A 12,238-nucleotide genomic window follows, 5' to 3' on the forward strand; every position below is an offset into this window, starting at 1 on the left:
AGGAAACAAGCAGTGCCGCGCTTTGTGTGCTGAGGGGGTCGAAACGCCGGCGTCTCCCACTTTCCTTGGAAGCAATAGCGAACAGAGGTGCGCCGAGAGATCGGCCTCGTTGGGACAGTTGGGGTCTCGGCGCGCAGCGACGCCCTTTGGTAAGTGGTGAATGTCCGATTACAGCGTCCAGATGCTCTGGGCGGGCGGGCGCGGCGGATGCAGAGAGGGTAAGATGCAAAAGAGGCCTTGTTTGGGACTGGTGGGGCAAAAGGCTTGCCGGGTAGGCTCCAGATTTCGGAAAAGAGAGCGGACCTGTAACTTTGGCTTCGTTTGCCTGCTTGCGTGCACTGGCGCAAAGAGGTGTGCCTACTGGTGCGCTGTGGAGAAGAAGGATGGGAGAGGTGCTAAGCTAAGAATAACTGTTGCATTTGTGCTTTCAAAGCGAAGAGATGGCGGCACCCCGGCTGCTGAGCCCTGCGCTTCTTGAATGCCTTGTAAAGTGCTTGGTGCTGTACAAAAACCCGGCGTCCACCCTAAGACCTCTGGTCCTTATCTCAGGAAGCGAACCGTCTAAGTCCAATGAACGGTGGTGTTGATAACGAGGTAGGACATCAAAAGTAGCTTCCTGAGTTCTTTTGGGATGGAGTTGGTCTTTATGAGGCTTGATCTCATTATATTTCTGTTTTGGCCTTACTTGAAGAAAAAATTCCATGGGAATTTTGCCATAGTTTGGTGATTCAGAAACAGAAGTGCTAGCTGCTCAGACTTATCTTGAGTGCCAGAATTTGGTTCTGAACTGTTCAAGCCTAGGGTGAGGGATTTGGCTTTAACAGGGTTGTCCTATGGCTGTAGTTGTACAATACATTAAAGTGCAAACTGGCCAATCACATTTTACCCTGGTATGTTTCACCTTCTTTCCCACTTGATTGATTTAGGATTCAATGAATATTTGTATTTTTGCCCAACCACTGCATTTTTAAAAGCACAAGTATACAATGACCCAAAGGTACCTTTTCAAGAGGCAACTGGATTTTCTTGTTTTTCTTTGAAGACATTTCACTTCTCATTCAAGAAGCTTCTTCAGTTCTGACCTGAAACATCTTCAGGGAAATAAAAGAAAGTCCAGTTGCCTCTTGAAAAAACACCTTTGGGACAACCATGACCTGGATGATTGAAAATCTCCATAGACAGAGGTACACAAGGCAAATCAAGTAATGAAATCTAAGAACTAAGTCAAAATACAAGTATTTAAAAATATATCCAAAAATCTGTTCACTTCATACTATCTTGAGGAGTCATATGTTTGAATATTTCCATGTAGAATAATTGCATTTCTGTTTCAAATAAATAGAAAGGTTTTAATCTGTACAAAGCAAATTTGATCTGGTAGTTACAACACCAGGCTAGAAATTAGGAAACTGAGTTCCAGTCCTATCTTAAACATGAAAGCCAGCTGAATGACTTTGGATTCATCACTCTCTCTCAATCCAATCAATCTCACAGTGTTGTTGATCTCAGTCCCTAGTGCAGTGGTTCTCAATCTTTTCTTCACCACAGACCCCCTTTAAATAACTTGGTAATGGACCCCCAAGATTTAAATCATAACATTTTTTCAAGCCTTCTCGGACCCCCTGTATTGACATTGCAGGCCCCCAGGAGTCCATGGGCCATAGGTTGAGAACCATTGCCCTAGTGATTTTCCCTATTTCCTAGGAAGCATGGGAGCAAATCCACACTCACAAGCATTGATGATGTTACCTAGTTGTGTAATGAAATGTCTGCAAGCAAACAACCAAGTTCAGAGAGCACCAAGGACTTCATAATAGATTTTTTTCTGACAAGAAAGACAAGAAAGAACTGAATGTAGAGGAAAGTAGATGAAAAAAAATCTGTTGAGACTTTTCAATATTTAACATAAAAAATCCTGCTTAGTCAGAGACAATAAGCAAAAATGTTAATTTTTGCTAAATTAGCAGAGAAAAATGCTAATTCTAAAATTAGTTTATAACTTAGTTATAAATAACTTATAGAGAGGTCATGCTCACGGCTCAGCCGATGCCCTAGTGGAACCCTGGGAAAAGGCAGCCACGGAGGCACTCGACCGAGTTGTACCCATGCGGCCCTTGACCCGGTGCAGATCCCAGTGGGCTCCATGGTTTTCTATGGAGCTCCGGGAGATGAAGCGTCGGAGATGGGGCCTAGAGAGCTGTTGGAGGTCCAGCCGATCCGAATCTGACCGATTGCGACTAAGGTCTTTTACGAGATCTTATCTCGCGGCGATGAGGACGGCAAGGTCTAACCACTTTGCTACCCTCATCGCATCCGCAGATAATCACCCGGCCGCCCTGTTTAGGGTGACCCGCTCCCTCCTTAATCAGGAGGTGAGGGAGGAGCCCTTGCAGGGTCGTGCCAAGGAGTTTAGTCAACATCTGTTGGACAAAATTGCTTGGATCTGGACTGGTTTGGACTCCGACTGGGCAGAGTCTGACGATGAGGACATGGGCAGTCTTGTTGATGTTATCTGGGAGGAGTTCGATCCTGTGACTCCTGAAGACGTGGACAGGATCATGGGGAAGCTGAGCTCCACCACGTGTTTGTTGGACCCGTGCCCCTCCTGGCTGGTTTATGCGGCTCGGGATTGGACACGAGGCTGGCTCCAGGCAGTGATAACTGCTTCCTTGAGTGAGGGTAGTTTTCCCGCCGCCTTGAAGGAGGCGGTGGTGAGACCCCTCCTCAAGAAGCCTGCCCTGGACCCAGCTGTATTAAACAACTTTTGTCCGGTCTCCAACCTTCGCTTGCTCACAAAGGTTGTTGAGAGCGTGGTGGCGCATCATCTCCCTTTGTTCCTGGAGGAAGCTGATTATCTGGACCCGTACCAATCGGGTTTCAGGCCCGGGTACAGCATGGAAACGGCATTGGTCGTGCTGGTGAATGATCTCTGGCGGGCTCGGGACAGGGGTTGTTCCTCTGTCCTAGTCCTATTAGACCTCTCAGCGGCTTTTGATACCATCGAACATGGTATCTTGCTGCGGCGTCTCAGGGGGTTGGAAGTGGGAGGCAGTGTTTTTCAGTGGTTCTCCTCCTACCTTCTGGGACGTTCGCAGTCAGTGTTGGCAGGGGGGCAGAGGTTGACCTTGAGGCCTCTTGTTTGTGGAGTTTCTCGGGTCAGTCCTCTCGCCTCTCCTGTTCAACATCTATATGAAGCCTCTGGGTGAGATCATTCGTGGTTTTGGAGTTGGGTATCATCAGTATGCTGATGATACCCAGCTTTTCATTTCAACTCTAAACCACCCCAGTGATGCCCTCGACGTGATGTCCCGGTGCCTGGAGGCGGTCCGGGTCTGGATGGGGAGGAACAGGCTTCGGCTCAACCCTGACAAGACTGAGTGGTTATGCGTGCCGGCATCTCAGGAAATTCAGACTATTACTATGGGGGGTGAGTTTTTACCCCCCGTAGATAGGGCTCGCAACTTGGGGGTCCTTCTAGATTCACAGCTCTCCTTAGAAGATCATATAGGAGCTGTAACTAGGGGGGCATTTGCCCAGGTTCGCCTGGTGCGCCAGTTGCGGCCCTATCTGGACCGGGATGCCTTGCGTAAGTCACTCATGCGCTCGTGACCTCTCGTTTAGACTACTGCAATGCTCTCTACATGGGGCTGCCCTTGAGGACCACTCGGAGGCTTCAACTGGTGCAGAATGCAGCCGCGCGAGTTGTGTTGGGGGTCTCCCGATACTCCCATGTTACACCTCTGCTCCGTGAGCTGCATTGGCTTCCAGTTGCCCTCCGGGTGAGATTCAAGGTGCTGGTGATGACCTATAAAGCCCTACATGGCATGGGTCCGGATTACCTACGGCAACACCTGCTTCCGGTGTCAACCTCCCTCCGTACAGTGTGCTCCCACAGAGAGGGCCTCCTCAGGGTGCCACCGGTCAGAGAATGTCGACTGGTGGCCCCCAGGGGGAGGGCGTTCTCTGTGGGCACGCCAGACCTGTGGAACCGCTTACCAGTTGAGCTCTGGATGGCCCCCGACCTCCGGTCCTTCCAACGTAATCTAAAAACTTATTTATTTGAACAAGCCGGCCTGGTCTGATGGGTTTGGGGTTTGGGGTTTTAACGTGGATTTTAATTAATGTATTATATCGGGCATAATTATTTAATGTTTTTAACTTTTGTATTATCGTATTTTAACATTTATTGCCCTGTACACCGCCCTGAGTCCTTCGGGAAAAGGGCGGTATAAAAATTTTATAAATATAAATATAAATATATATGTTACAGGATTGTAAAAAGATTCAGCTGCAAAACGTCTTGAAAGTCGGTTCTGTTTTCTATTAGCCAAGGAAGGATTCAAGTACATGTTGGTGTATATTAATCTGCCTTAAAATAAGTTTGTGAACTTTATTCAGGTGAGGTATGCCTATTTCAGTTTCATTTAGCTGGCTTTTGTTTAGAACAGGCTATTTGTCTAGAGATTAAAAATATGCAAAACAGGCCTTATGAAGAAAATTCAAATTCTCTGTTGGCAATAAAAGTGGAAAAAATAGAGGAAACAGCAAAGTCCTTACTTTTTGAATCTCAGCACAGTGTTTCTCTCCAGTAATTGTTATAGGAATGCACTTTAATAGTAGTGTCTTTGATAGTGAGATATTTCTTCTGCTCCCTTGGTATATGGTCCAGCTTTTCATTGCTTCTGAATGATTTATCTTGTATCATTTATTTGGAGTTGTAATCCTTTAGTTGTAAATGTTTTTATCTTTTTAGGCAACTCTCTAGCCATTTATTCAATGGCTAGAGAGTCAGAATAATAGCTTTTGGGCAAGTTGTCATATAACCGTTAAGCTGTCACTTGCTCTTTAGCCTTTCACTGAGCAAAAATGTTCCTCTGCCAAAAAATTGACTAGAAAAGGGATTCCTGTCAAAGAGATTGTCCCGTGGGTAGTAAGGTCCTCCTGAAAAGTTGGCTTTCACTCCAGTCAATTTTTAACCTGGAAAGTCTTACCCCAATTCAAGTCACTAGAGATCCAATGTAATAAATATTCACAGGGGGAAATTGTTTGCTGGGCATTGTAATCTATTCAGTAATGAGTCTGCAGTGGTGTCCATGGGCACTCTGTCACCAGCTCAACTTATAAATTATTGATATAAATAGTTACCATATATAATTTTGGATAGACTTGTCTGCAGATAAGTTGGCCCTCAAAACCTCAAGCAAAATACCATAAAAAATATTTTGCCTGTGGATAAGCCGAACCTTGAATTTTTAGCCATAGTAACAGATGGGAAACTGCAAATCGTTACAACATAATTTATAAAACCACATAATTTTAAGGCTGTGGTGGGCTTTAAAAAAATCTGACCTCTGGTCCAAAGATAACCTGAATCCAATTTTGTGGATGTATTTTTGAACCTAAAATTTTTGGCTTATCTGTGACAATATATACAATATTGTTATATGAAATAGTCAAGACTGGCTTTAAGTTCAAAATTTAGTTGGAGATTATACTAGAGTTTTGTACAACTGGGGGTGTTGAAACCTATACATGAAAAGAGTGCTTGATTAGGGAATTCAGCTAGTATAATTCTTGTTCTTAGAAGAAAATTTGGATTTAAGCTTTTTCACTGTTTCATAGTACTATGTGATAGAGATGAAGAGAAAACCTTGCAGAAGGCATAAAAAGAAACTTTGCTCATTAGGAACAGAAATTCTTTGGGTTATCCAGTACCTATCTCAAGTAGGGATACTGTAATAGGAACTTGTGATTTTTGTGCCTTAAGTTCCAGAAGGACTGTGATATTTTTTCATCACCATTATAATTGTGAATGATCATTGTATAAGGCAGTTGCTAAATGAGGACTGCCTATATAATGCCTTTAATAATAAAATCTGGATTTTGGTACTTTAATTTTATAACAAAAGCTAGAACTTCAAGGAGTTCAACAGAAAATGAATAATTTTCTTATAAAGAGGAAAACCTTCAATCACTGTTATCAAAATTGAATGTCTTTATATTTGGAGCTAAAGCCATATATGACAGTGAACAGACACTTCTTTTAATGGAAACCTCATTCAGACCATTCCCAATTATATAATTTGGAGGGTCCAGTTTGAAATTCAAGCGTATCAAATGAAAGTGAAGTATCACTCTGCAGACCCATAGACACACACACATGTACAATTACACAAACAAATAGCTACCAGTTTTCTCTTCTGACATTTCTTTGGCCAAGTTCTGAATGACCTAACTTAAGAAAAATTGACCCTCAAGAACAGATCATGGAAAGAAGACCATTTGTCCACATACTATTATTCATGAAATTGTTTCCAGTTACTGTAAAATTTGTTGGTTATCAATCTAAAACCTGTAAAAGAGCAATTAAACTAGAAACTTTTATCTAATTATCTAACTGCTATTTAAGACTGAAAAATTGAAGCTACATATGCAGGCTGTATACAAAAAAACCCCTTGAGCTGAACAACATAAATGTCTGAGTTCTTGATAATTAGTTATGTAACTGCATTTATAGGAAGTCCACAGCAGCAGTTAATAAGGTGATTCAGATCCTGGCAGTTTTAAATCAATGTGAATTCTGCAATGCATGTTAAAGAGGAGTAGGACATCACCTTGTTGTACCCATCATTTTGACATAAGTGAGTGTCATTATTTGGCATTGCATACCATACAAAAGAGAAGAAGGTCAAAGAACATGAGCCAGACCCAGAAGAAGAGGAGAGACAACATCAAAGACATATTATAATATCATCAAATAGCAATGGTTAAGGCTGCCAGAAGAGCAAGAACCAGAATTTTGCATTTTAATGAGTGAAATAAGTATTTGATCCCCTATCAATCAGCAAGATTTCTGGCTCCCAGGTGTCTTTTATACAGGTAACGAGCTGAGATTAGGAGCACTCTCTTAAAGGGAGTGCTCCGAATCTCAGCTTGTTACCTGTATAAAAGATACCTGTCCACAGAAGCAATCAATCAATCAATCAGATTCCAAGCTCTCCACCATGGCCAAGACCAAAGAGCTGTCCAAGGATGTCAGGGACAAGATTGTAGACCTACACAAGGCTGGAATGGGCTACAAGACTATCACCAAGCAGCTAGGTGAGAAGGTGCGATTATTCGCAAATGGAAGAAACACAAAATAACTGTCAATCTCCCTCAGTCTGGGGCTCCTTGCAAGATCTCACCTAGTGGAGTTTCAGTGATAGTGAGAACGGTGAGGAATCAGCCCAGAACTATGTTTGACCTCTGTGATTGCCAGCAAGGGTTTTGCCACCAAGTACTAAGTCATGTTTTGTGAAGGAGTAAAATACTTATTTCACTCATTAAAATGCAAACCAATTTATAACTTTTTTGAAATACATTTTTTCTGGATTTTTGTTGTTGTTATTATGTCTCTCCCCTTCATGGATTACTGCCTTGTTGTGGCGAAGGGGCTTGCGTAATTCAATGAAGCTATGAGCTATGCCGTGCAGGGCTACCCAAGACAGACAGGTCATAGCAGAGAGTTCTGACAAAACGTGATCCACTGGAGAAGGAAATGGCAACCCACTCCAGTATCTTTGCCATGAAAACCCTATGAACAATACCAAAAGGCAAAACGATATGACGCTGGAAGATGAGCCCCTCAGGTCGGAAGGCGTCCAATATGCTACTGGGGAAGAGCAGAAGGCTAGTACTAGTAGCGCCAGAAAGAATGAAGCGACTGGGCCAAAGCCGAAAGGATGCTCAGCTGTGGATGTGTCTGGTGGTAAAAGGAAAGTCTGAAGCTATAAAGATTTTTTCTCCATAGGAACCTGGAATGTAAGATCCATGAATTAAGGCAAGCTGGACGTGGTAAAACAAGAGATGACAAGACTGAACATTGACATCTTAGGTATCAGCGAACTAAAATGGACAGGAATGGGTGAATTTAATTCAGATGACCATCAGGTATACTACTGCGGGCAAGAATCCCTCAGAAGAAATGGAGTAGCCTTCGTAGTCAATAAAAGAGTAGGAAAAGCAATACTGGGATACAATCCTCAAAATGACAGAATGATCTCAGTTCGAATCCAAGACAAACCATTCAATATTACAGTAGTCGAAGTCTATGCCCCAACCACCGGTGCTGAAGAGGTTGAAATTGACCGGTTCTATGAAGCCCTATAGCACCTTATAGAACTAACACCAAAAAATGATGTCCTTATCTTCATGGGGGATTGGAATGCTAAAGTAGGAAGCCAACATATAACCGGAATAACAGGCAAGTTTGGCCTTGGAGTACAAAATGAAGCAGGGCACAGGTTGATAGAATTTTGTCAAGAGAATACGATGGTGATAGCAAACACTCTTTTCCAACAACCCAAGAGACGGCTCTACACATGGACATCACCAGACGGTCAACACAGAAATCAGATTGACTATGTGCTCTGCAGCCAAAGATGGAGAAGCTCTATACAGTCAGTAAAAACAAGACCAGGAGCTGACTGTGGCTCAGACCATGAGCTTCTCATTGCAAAGTTTAGGCTTAAACTGAAGAAAGTAGGAAAAAGCACTAGGCCACTCAAATATGAATTAAATCATATCCCAGTTGAATATACAGTAGAGGTGACAAATAGATTTAAGGAATTAGATTTGATAGACAGAGTGCCTGAAGAACTATGGACAGAGGTTCGCAACATTGTACAACAGTTAGCATCCAAAACCATCTCAAAGAAAAAGAAATGCAAGAAAGCAAAATGGCTGTCTGAGGAAGCTTTGCAAATAGCTGAGGAAAGGAGGGAAGCGAAAGGCAAGGGAGAAAAAGAAAGATACGCCCAATTGAATGCAGAATTCCAGAGAATAGCTAGAAGAGATAAGAATGCCTTCTTAAATGAACAGTGCAAAGAAATAGAAGAAAACAATAGAATAGGGAGGACCAGAGATCTTTTCAAGAAAATTGGAGAGATGAAGGGAACATTTCTTGCAAAAATGGGCATGATAAAGGACCAAATTGGCAGGGACCTAACAGAGGCAGAAGAAATTAAGAAGAGGTGGCAAAATTACACAGAAGAACTGTGCAAGAATGAGCTTAACAGCCCTGATAATCACAATGAGGTGGTCACTGACCTCGAGCCAGACATCCTAGAATGTGAAGTGAAGTGGGCCTTAGAAAAGCTGAGCAACAACAAAGCTAGTGGAGGTGACAGTATTCCAGCTGAGCTATTCAAAATCTTAAAAGATGATGCAGTAAAAGTGCTACACTCAATTTGCCAGCAAATTTGGAAAACTCAACAGTGGCCACAGGATTGGAAAAGATCAGTTTACATTCCAATTCCAAAGAAAGGCAGTGCCAAAGAATGTTCAAACTATTGCACCATTGCACTCATTTCTCATGCTAGTAAAGCTATGCTTAAAATCCTACAAGCTAGACTCCAGCAGTATGTGGATCGAGAACTACCAGAAGTACAGGCAGGATTTCGAAGAGGCAGAGGAACTAGAGATCAATTGCCAACATACGCTGGATCATGGAGAAAGGTAGAGAGTTCCAGAAAAACATCTACTTCTGCTTCATTGACTATGCTAAAGCCTTTGATTGTGTGGATCATAACAAACTGTGGCAAATTCTTAAAGAGTTGGGCGTACCAGACCATCTTATTTGTCTCTTGAGAAACCTATATGTGGGCCAAGAAGCAACAATGAGAACTGGACACGGAAGCACTGATTGGTTCAAAATTGGGAAAGGAGTCCGGCAAGGCTGTATACTGTCGCCCTGCCTATTTAACTTATATGCAGGGCACATCATGAGAAAGGCAGGGCTAGATGAATCAAAAGTTGGAATTAAGATTACCGGAAGAAATATCAACAACCTAAGATATGCAGATGATACCACTCTAATGGCAGAAAGTGAAGAAGAACTAAAGAGCCTCTTGTTGCGGGTGAAGAAGGAGAGTGCAAAAGTGGGCTTGAAACTCAACATTAAGAAAACTAAGATCATGGCATCCGGCCCTCTCAATTCCTGGCAAATAGATGGGGAAGAAATGGAGGTAGTGACAGATTTTATTTTCCTGGGCTCCAAGATCACCGCAGATGGGGACTGTAGCCAAGAAATTAAAAGACGCTTGCTCCTTGGGAGGAAAGCCATGGCAAATCTAGACAGCACACTAAAAAGCAGAGACATCACCCTGTCAACAAAAGTGCGTATAGTCAAGGCTATGGTCTTCCCAGTTGCAATGTATGGCAGTGAAAGTTGGACCATAAGAAAGGCCGAGCACCAAAGAATTGAGGCCTTTGAGCTATGGTGTTGGAGAAGACTCCTGCCTTGGACTGCAAGGCGATCAAACCGGTCAGTCCTAGAGGAAATCAACCCTGACTGCTCTTTAGAAGGCCGGATCCTGAAGTTGAAACTCAAATACTTTGGCCACCTAATGAGAAAGAAGGACTCACTGAAGAAGAGCCTAATGCTGGGAAAGATTGAGGGCAAGAGAAGAAGGGGACGACAGAGAATGAGGTCGCTGGATGGAGTCACTGAAGCAGTAGGCGTGAGCTTAAATGGACTCCAGAAGATGGTAGAGGACAGGAAGGCCTGGAGGAACATTGTCCACAGGGTCGCGATGGGTCGGACACAACTTTGCAGCTAACAACAACAACAACAATTATGTCTCTCATTGTTAAAATAAACCTACCATTACAATTATAGACTTACCATTTCTTTGTCAGTGGGCAAATGTACAAAATGAGCAGAGGATCAAATACTTCTTTCTCTCACTGTGGCTATGCCTGGATTTTGACCAGTATTTCTGTATCTTTCCACCTTTGTCGTAGTTATAGTGAAAGTAGTATTTAGTTAGTTTTAGTGAAAGAAGCCCTTGGTATACAAAATATGTAATTCTGGATGTTTTGGGGTATGAGATTGGCAGCATATAAATTTAATAAATAAATGTACATTTTAAAATAATAAAGTAACAGATGGGTTTAGAATGAGTGCTTGTTTGTTGTACTGTATTCTTTGTTTTGTGACTCCTTCTCCACTCTTATCTCAGATTTCTTGCCTCTCTGCCATGCCTGAATGTGTGGTTTATTTGTTTATTGATAATGTGTTGCCATATAGTTTCCTGATATTAGAAAGAGATGGTCAGCACCTTTTAAAATTAATACATTTTATTAAAATACATAAGCTTTTGTGAGCTGCACCTTACTTATTCATCAGATGAATAAAGTTATTGAACTGATGTAGGAATTAAATTGGGGTGAGATGGAGAGAGAAAGAAGGGAAAGACAAGACAGATTACAAATCCCTTGTCAATCAACAATTATAATGAGTTAAAAACTAATTCTCTATGTTGAGACCTTCTGAGATTGCATGAAACCTTTGGATGTATTTGCGTTCAGCAATCTCTTATTCAACAATGGACATAAAGTCTAGTTTTTCCAAAACAGTATATTGAGATTTACTATATAGAACACCCTGGAAGACTTTGATACTAATGTTTCCTTGTTTTGCCCCCATATCTACACCAAGAGCACCATCATACACCTCAACAAAAATATACACAAGATTAGAGATAGCTTTATATACTTTTTGTCCAAGATGATATAACTCAGCTGCCAGCAACACCTTTCTGAATTCTATGTAGGACAAACTTTGTTCTACATTGTATTGTGACAAGCTTTGCACAAAAGAATTAATGGAGACAAATTTGACATCAGGACTCAAAACAAGGACAAAATAGCATCAAATCGTTTCAACCTCCCAATACATTCTCTAGCAGAACTTAGTGATTATAACAAAATTTTGCTCTATTTTAGAAAACATAACTCCTAGTGCACAGTCACTTTTGAAAATAGTTTTAATGGTAGTGTCAGTGGCCAAATAATTTGCAGTGGCTGCCTTGGTGTGAATTCAGGCATGTCAGATTGGTGAGGACTTTTTGCCCTTTGCTTGTATAGTTCTAGTATTTAATCTGAACATTTTAACCCTCTTATGGGTACCTGAGTGATACCAAAAGCATATCCTTAAGTGGAGAAAGCAGGAAGTAAGCTAACCACAGAGGGGAACGGAAATGAATCAGGGCCATTTCTTAAGCAGCTTTGCAGAACAGAGAGACAAGAATGTTCCAGCAAGTGTGAATGCACATGAATAGGAGAGATTCAAATGACAGTGAAGATGCAAACAAACTGAAACTGGGTAGGTGAATCCAACAATTTTGTTTTTCTGGACAGAAAGAAGGAAAGTTTAGGGGAGAATGTGAATCTCCTTAATACACAATACAAGTCC

The 12,238-nt window shown here is 42.0% G+C and overlaps 1 protein-coding gene across 3 annotated transcripts in view; it reads left to right on the forward strand.

Annotated features, from left to right (window-relative positions):
* The window catches only part of LIMD2 (LIM domain containing 2), a 25,682-nt gene continuing 13,444 nt past the window's right edge, over positions 1–12,238 (forward strand). For 2 of the 3 annotated variants that reach the window (XM_083376672.1, XM_083376674.1), the window contains exon 1: positions 1–149. The gene's annotated coding sequence lies outside the window, so the exon portion shown is untranslated. Of the gene's footprint in view, positions 150–12,129; positions 12,149–12,238 lie in introns of those variants that run through there. The other variant, XM_083376673.1, reaches the window with a different exon arrangement.

The sequence above is a fragment of the Vipera ursinii genome, assembly GCF_947247035.1.
Source record: "Vipera ursinii genome assembly, chromosome: Z".
Classification (NCBI taxonomy): Eukaryota; Metazoa; Chordata; class Lepidosauria; order Squamata; family Viperidae; genus Vipera; species Vipera ursinii.